Raw genomic sequence first — 8,359 nt, 5'->3', positions numbered from 1 at the left:
TTATTCTCACTTTGTTGTTTGGGTTTTCGTTTAATTTCGGCGACTTCAACGCCGAAAATGGTGGTGCGAAGGCGAATTTAATGTAAGAAGGAAAACTCAGCTACCCATTAGGGTAATCATAATTTCTCCTTTTGTTATTAGGGCTTTCGTTTAATTTCACCGACGAAACCAGTGAAAATGGAATCGAACGGAGTTGAAAGAGAAGGTGAAAGTGGGTAGAGATTGGAGGGAGAAGATTAAGGTGGGTGGGAAGTAAAAATATGAACAAGAGGAAGAAAATGAAATTAAAGAAGATGAAAATGAAAATGAAGAAGAAGAATGTGAGAGGAGGAAGAAGATGATGAATAGTAGCAAGCAAAGAGTTGACATCGTTAACGTTGAAAATATGTCCAACTTGTCATAGTGGCCCACAAACAGAAAAAAAAAATTTATAATTTTTATTCAAAAAACAAGATTTTCAATGCAACGTATTTACGAAAAATGTCATTTGATAAACATAATTTGTTTGTCTAGGTTATAAACTAGGGCTTGCTCATCACTTACTGACACGTTTCACACTAACTTATTAAACAAGTTACCAACTAGTTTCATCCTATTTATGGAAGATGCATGTTAAATGTCGTTTTATTGGAGAATAATCAAAAGGTCGATTTATTTTTGGAAGACTGGGCAAAGATGATAATATTCTTGACAATTTTTCCAATTCTAAATGAAAAAAATACACTTTACATTAATAATCCCAGTTTTGCCCAATTTTTCTTTAAATAATCCCAATTATCGATTATTCTGTAATAATCCCAACTTTTACCCGAGTTTTCTTTCTTTAATCCCAAGCCGATCAACAAAAGTCAACTACCCTTTACTCTAGGTTACCTAACACGTGTCAACACGTGATTGGTCAAAAATTAAAAAAAATAAAATAAATGAAAGTAATTTTTTTTAATTCTTTTTAAATCCAAACATCTAGCCACGCAGCCACCAATGGTGGCCCTACTCCCCACCCAACTCGCAAAGCCCGAACCACCTCCTCTCAGCCTCCCGTCATCAAATCTCGCCACCGAACCAACTCTAACACCTGAAATCGGCACCCGGCCCCACCCCAACCCCTACCAACGCTGTCACGATACCATTCTCATCCCCAACCCAATCCCCGAAATAAACCCCTTACCTTCCCACACCATTGAAACTGGCGTCCCCTCCATTCCCATACCATCGAAGCTAACCCTCCCTCCTTTCCCCCACCTTCGTATTAGGTCCCAACGGCTATGATTTTGGGGCTAGCTAGGTTGTTGTGGGGTAGGTTTGGGGGATGGGGGAAAGGACAAACTGGGAAATGGTGGTTGGCGCTGGAAATCTAGGTTGGAAATCCGACTAGGATGGAGAAGCTGTGGTCAATGGAGGTGATCATGGTAGGCTTGATGTTTTTTTTTTAAAAAAATATTCTTTTTTAAAAGAAAAGTTATTAATTTTTTTGAACCATTAAGCAGGCGACACGTGACAATTATGATTTTTTACAAAAAAAAAAAAAAAAAAAATTCCTTCTTCCAGGTTACTTGTAATCGGGATTGAAGAAAGAAAACCAGGTGAAAGTTGGGATTATTGCAAAATAATCGAAAAATTGGATTATTTAAAGTAAATTGAGCAAAGTTTGGATTATTAAAGTGTATTTTTTCCTTCTAAATATCTATAACTTCTTCTAAGATAAAAATACATATATGTACTGAAAGCATATATGGTTAAATATAATGAAAATGTGATTGAATAAAAAAAATAAATAACAAAAAAAACCGTACGGATTGATAATGACTAGTTAAAATTATTTTATATGCACAATCAATACATAGAGAATAAGGTCTAAATTTGTCACTCGTCGTTTATTTTGTGTTATGGAAATACAAACTTAATAAGTATACATGGCAAATTCAATTAAAATCAAAGGCTAAAATACAACTAACCAAAAAACCAGATAGCTCAACCACTCTTCCGGACATTCAAAAGTAATGAACCTGACAATGTTTGAGTTTACCCATGTTGAGACTTTGCTTGGTTTAATTTTTTTATTTTGTCTCAAATTTTATTATTTCATTATCAAATATTTATAGGGATCTTATGAAATTCGATTAGGGGTGCATAGTAATTTATTTAGTAATAACTAGTGGCGAATACAACATTTTATACAAATGAGTTCAAATTAACTCTAAATTAAATAAATTATATTATAATAATTTATGAATTAACAAATTACATGAAACTAAGTATATATTATATTAAAAATATATATTATATTACACATTATATATTAAAAAAAATCTAACTCTTTTAGATAATTGTTAAATCAACTCATTTTTTTTTTAAAAAAAAAAATATAATGCTGCTGGTGCAATAATGATACCAATAATGATAATTATGTATTCCGAAAAAAAACTTCTTTTTTTGTTTTTTTTGTTATTTAAAAATAAAAAAAGGTCTAACATTTTTTATTCGTGTAATAAAACCGCTCTCAAGTCTCAACAACATGTTTTATGGGTGGTTTTGGCGGCGGCGGTGACAAAGATTTTAGGGTTTCGCACCAAAATAAAATCTATTATTCTGTTTCCGTTTTTTTTTTTGGGTTTTAACTTAATTACCATATACAAACCAAAACCGATATCACAACACAGAGGTTGGGGTGCGCTCTAAGCAGTTTCCTTCAACCAAATCAACTTTGTTCAGAGCAACTATAACTTTAGCGCTACTTCCCAATGCACTACACATGAAAAATCAGTAATGTATTAATTACAATTAACAATCAGTAATGTATAAATTCCACTTAAAAGATGCTTATGTCTCTTACGGTGTCCTTTGATTTCTTCTTACCCTTTGAATTTTCTGATATTTTGATCTTGAGACTTTGTTTATTGACTTGTTAAATATGTAACTTCACAGCTTATATGTTTGTTTCCAGTTTGATTTACCTTTTTTTTGTTTAAATATATTCAGATTGAGGACATCCTTAAAGAGCATGCTAATCTATTCAAGGAACATTACTATATAAAGCCCGCTGGGAACTGTGATCTATCTAGAATAAGTGACCCTCACAATGAATTCAGAGGCAATACAAGAACGTGCTTATTGAGAGAAGCAGCACAAAAACACTGGCAAAGAAACACGGCATGCATATTGAGCAGTATCTTGATATTTTGGGGATGTGCAGGAAAAAACTTTTTGATGTGAGATCTAAGAGACTACGTCCAAATCTGGATGACAAGGTACTATTCTCTAGTTTTTCTGTACAACTGTGACTGTTGAAAGCTGTATTCTTTAAATCTTCTTAAAAATAGCTCTTCAAAATCTGCTCCTTTGCCTTTTTAGTCAGGATGCCTGATGGATTTTTTTTACAGGAAGCCAGATTTTCGTATGTCACCTAATTGTATTATACTCACCCCTAATTAAAGAACTAATGTTGATATTTTGGCTTTACTACCCCCAAGAAATTTTGGATTTCTATTCTTTTTTTTTCCTTCCAATAAAGTAAGGGGTTTGAGAAGTTTTGAACATTCTTGTATGTATCATTTTTGGTGAACCTAATTGATCATAATATGAATCTATTTTATCACTATAGTAAAAAAAATTTACATACCCCATAACAACTATATGGTGTTAGGTCCATTGACATCAACTTTACCGATGTAGAAAGCAAAATGTTTAACTAGAATGAGTAAATGACAGATAGACACTTTTATCTTTCTATCATCCATTTTAGGAGCATAAAATCTTCATATTGCAACGCCCTAATAGATCAGTGATTTTTGGGGAAGAGCTAGATTTGGACCAGCAAACATATTGACAACCAATATGTGGTTCGCCCCATCGTTTTTCACTTAAAGCACAACTAAATACCTTAATCACTTGAATTTGAACTGATTGCTCTCTGCTAACTAATTTATAAAAGTGGTGTTGAAGTATAAAGGTTTTGATAATGAGGAACTTAAACTAAAGCAAACTCGACTAATAAAGGTTTTCAAGTGTTTGATTAGTTTAGGTGAAGTTGATCATAGTGATGGAAGAAGTACCTGGAACTAAGAAGACATGGAGAGATCTTTATCAAAGAAGTTAAACTAATTAGAAGAAGATTTCTCTAACAAGAACTGAGTTCCCTAACAGGAACATTCCCTAACAGGAACTTGAAGACAGTAAGCTTAAGTTCTTTGGTGGAACTTAATAAGCTTGGAGCCCAAGTAATCTACCTGAACAAAGGCGCGGCGTAGCAATTATTTTAGTTAAGGTTTTTTATCTTCTAGATTATTGTTAATATGTTAAGTAGGTTATTGCACGAAATTTATTAAAAGCGTGACAAGTTAGCTTGGTAAATAAAATAATATGGAAAGTCATAAAAGATAGATTTTAGGAAAAGATTTTCTAAAGGTTTTATTTCCTTTAAATCGGTTTGTTAAAATTTTTAACAAAATATCTTTTTATCTTTATATTCCGGAAAATATTTTATTCACTTGATTTACATAAAACCGTGTTTTAAAGATAAGTTAAGTTAACTTACATATCTTTTAGAAAACCTACTTTCTATACGAGTGTTACTTGTATAAATAGTAGAAAGCAAAATGGTTTTAGGTTTTTGTGAGTTTATGCGTGAGGAAATCATTATGCTATAATTGAGTAAGTTTACCAAGCTTCTAACTTGTCATATTAGTTTCGGGTTTCGTGCATTGCTTACCTATCATAGTAGGTGTCGTACACTTGTATTGGGTTGGGTTATTTGGGTGAGTTTATTGTTTATTTTACACACAGTTTTGTAAGCTTCTTGGTGAGGCTGAGAGTTTTGTATTTTGGCAATACGTGTAGTACTTTGGTGGTACGAGTGAATCTAAGTGTGGTGCTTAGGTTGGATAGGATAGGGTCCTATCAAGTAGCAAGTCCAGTGAGGATCTTGTGAAACTAAAGGTCCGTGTCTAATAGGTTGTAACTTGGTGTTTGCCCTATTATAGTGGAGTTTGTGTGTTTAAAATCCCTAAGGCAGGGTCAAGGTTTTACTCCCAGTTGGGCCTTGGAAGGTTTCCTCATAAAATCTGTGTGTTCTAGCAAGTTTCTATATGCATTGTTTATTAATCCGCAAAAAGTAGTCATTAGGAACTCGATACAATTCACCTGCCTCTTGTATTAATCGTCTCAACTAACAATTGGTATCAGAGCAAGGTTCTCACGTGTAAGTAGATAACTTTGCTGAGTAAGTTCCTGGAGAGATGAATTACAAGGAGAAACTTGAAGAAGGGTATTCCACCCAACGTCCACCCATGTTCAATGGTAAGTTTTACACCTACTGGAAGAACAGGATGGAGATCTTTATCAAGGCTGAAAATTATCAGGTTTGGCGTGTTATTGAAACTGGTGATTTTGAAATAACTGCAACCAATCACAAGAAGAGGTAATTCCTAAACTTATTTCTGATTATGATAAGGAAGACTATCAGAAACTTGAATTAAATGCTTTAGCTATAAAGTATTTGCACTGAGGACTTGGACCTCATGAACATAATCGTATCATGGGATGCAAGTCTGCTAAACAGATTTGGGATCTACTAGAGGTAACTCATGAAGGTACCAATGAGGTAAAACGTTCTAAAATTGATTTATTGATGTCTAGATATGAAAGGTTTGAAATGCAATCAAAGGAATCTATAGAGGAAATGTTTACTAGGTTCAATGATATTATTACTGAATTGAACTCCCTTGACAGACACATTCCTATTGATGAACAGGCTAGGAAGATCTTAAGGAGCCTACCACAAGATGAGCGATGGAGATCCAAGGTTACTGCCATGCAAGAAGCCAAGGACTTCACGAAGTTTAACATGGAACAACTAGCTGGATCATTGATGACTCATGAACTTCACCTGAGTTCCAACACTGAAAGTTCCAAGAACAAGAGTCTTGCTCTTAAGGCTCAAGATCGACTCAGAGGAATCGGAAGCTGATGAGGAAGAAATGGTGATGCTAGTTAGAAAGTTCAAAAGGATGATGAACTACAAGAAGTTTGATAGGAACAAGAAGTATGCAAGTTCCAGAAACACAACTTGTTTCAAATGTGGGTCTAAAGATCACTTCATCAAAGATTGTCCTCTACTAGATGGTGAGAAAGGAAAGACAAAGGGCAAGGAGCAATCCAAAGAGTCAAGAGTCTATAAGCCTTACTTCAACATGGACAATGTGAAGAAAGCCATGCTAGCTGCTTGGGGAGATTCAGATTTAGATTCAGAGGAAGATCAACCATCAGAAGAAACTGCACATCTATGCTTGATGGCAAAAACTGATGAAAAAGCAAAATTGAAGGAGTTAGAATCTGAGGTATGGTTTTCTCAAAAAGAACTTAGACATTTCTCTAAAGAAAACTTGATATTTGCTGTTTTAGAAATTCAAAAAGAATCGAAAGAATTACATAGAGCTAAACAGCAAAGTGATGAAGCTTTGGTAACTTTTAAAGAAAACAGTGAGTGGGTCGATAATATGAAATTTGACATTCAATATAGATTCTTTAGTCTATTTGATAATAATAATTATTTGAAAGAAACTATAGACAGGTTGAAACATGATAACATAATGTTAAATGTGGAACTATCCTTGATGAAACTCTGTCTTAAAACTCCTGATTCTGAAGTTCCTCTAACTGCTCAATATCCGAATATTGAAAAACTAAAATCTGATTTGGAAGATGTAAAAGCGGATAGGGCAAGAATTGAGGGGAAACTTGAGAAAGCCAGGAAAGGTAAACAACCTATAGACTATAGAGTTCCAGATTGGATCACTAAAGCCCAAACTAAGAGAACAGAAGGTTTGGGTTTCAAAAAGAAGTTCCAAAAGGAAAAGAAGTATGTTGACCTGCTAGTAGTATTGTTTGTTATTTCTGTGGCAAAACTGGACACAAACAGGTTAAGTGTCCTAAGAAAGAAAAGAGTACACAGAAAAATGAAAAACATGTAGAACGGATTTGGATCAAGAAGAATGATGAACCTGCTGCTGTTACACAGGAACCCAAGGAAACCTGGGTTCCTGAAACTAACGTTTGATTTCTCATGCAGGTTCCAGTGAGGGGGAACAACACTTGGTACCTCGACAGTGGTTATTCTAAGCACATGACTGGGGACAAATCTAGAATTCTCTCACTGGATGCCTACTATGGGGGAACTGTGACCTTCGGTGATAACATGACAGGAGATATAGTTACGATTGGCAAAGTAGGAAGGTCAAGTTCCCATGCTATTGATAATGTATTTTTGGTCGAGGGTCTCAAGCACAACTTGTTAAGTATTTCACAATTTTGTGACAAAGGTAACTATGTAAGCTTTACTTCCAATAAATGCAGAATCATTCACAATGACACTGGGAACATTATTTTAGAAGAAACTCGTAAAGGGAACACATATGTTGTGGATCTTACCGAGGTTCCTTACAGCAGTCTAACAAGTCCGACTGTCATTGAGGATGATCCTCTATTATGGCAAAAAAGATTTAGCCATGCAAGCTTTACTTTACTTGATAAATTGAGATCTAAGGAACTAGTGGAAGGACTTCCTTGCATTAAGTTTCTGTATGACAAAGTGTGTGATGCTTGTGTTAGAGGAAAACAAACTCGAATTTCTTTTAAGTCCAAGAAGATGGTAAGTACCAAAAGACCTTTGGAACTCATTCATATGGATCTATGTGGTCCTATGAGAATCCAAAGCAGAAGTGGTAAGAGATATGTTATGGTTATTGTTGATGACTTTTCAAGGTTTACTTGGGTTTTCTTTCTTATTAGTAAAGATGAAACGTTTGATGAATTTGTAGCTTTTGTAAACAAAGAACAGAGAAGAACAGGTAATCCATTGGTTCACCTCAGATCAGATCATGGAACAGAATTTGAAAACTCAAAATTTGATGATTTTTGCACTGAGCACGTAATGGATCACAATTTCTCTGCCCAAGAACTCCACAGCAAAATGGAGTGGTGGAACGCAAGAACATAATCCTTGAAGACATGGCTTGAACAATGCTGATCTCAAGTGGTCTGCCTAGGAACTTCTGGGCAGAAGCAGTGAATACAACATGTTATATTCTAAATAGAGTATCAGTTAGAGCTATCACCAACAAAACTCCTTATGAGCTAATCAAAGGGAGAAAGCCTAATATTTCTTACTTTAGATCTTTTGGTTGTAAATGTTTTGTTCATAACAATGGTAAAAGGAATTTAGGAAAGTTTGATGAACGTAGTGATGAGGCTATATTCTTAGGATATGCCTCTAATAGTAAAGCATATAGAGTTTATAACAAAAGGACAATGTGTGTTGAGGAATCTGTACATATTACATTTGATGAAACTGAACAATTAAATG

The sequence above is a fragment of the Chenopodium album genome, chromosome 26, assembly GCF_948465745.1.
Source record: "Chenopodium album chromosome 26, dcCheAlbu1.1, whole genome shotgun sequence".
In the NCBI taxonomy this organism is placed as follows: domain Eukaryota; kingdom Viridiplantae; phylum Streptophyta; class Magnoliopsida; order Caryophyllales; family Amaranthaceae; genus Chenopodium; species Chenopodium album.
Note: the sequence above shows the minus strand (reverse complement) of the source record.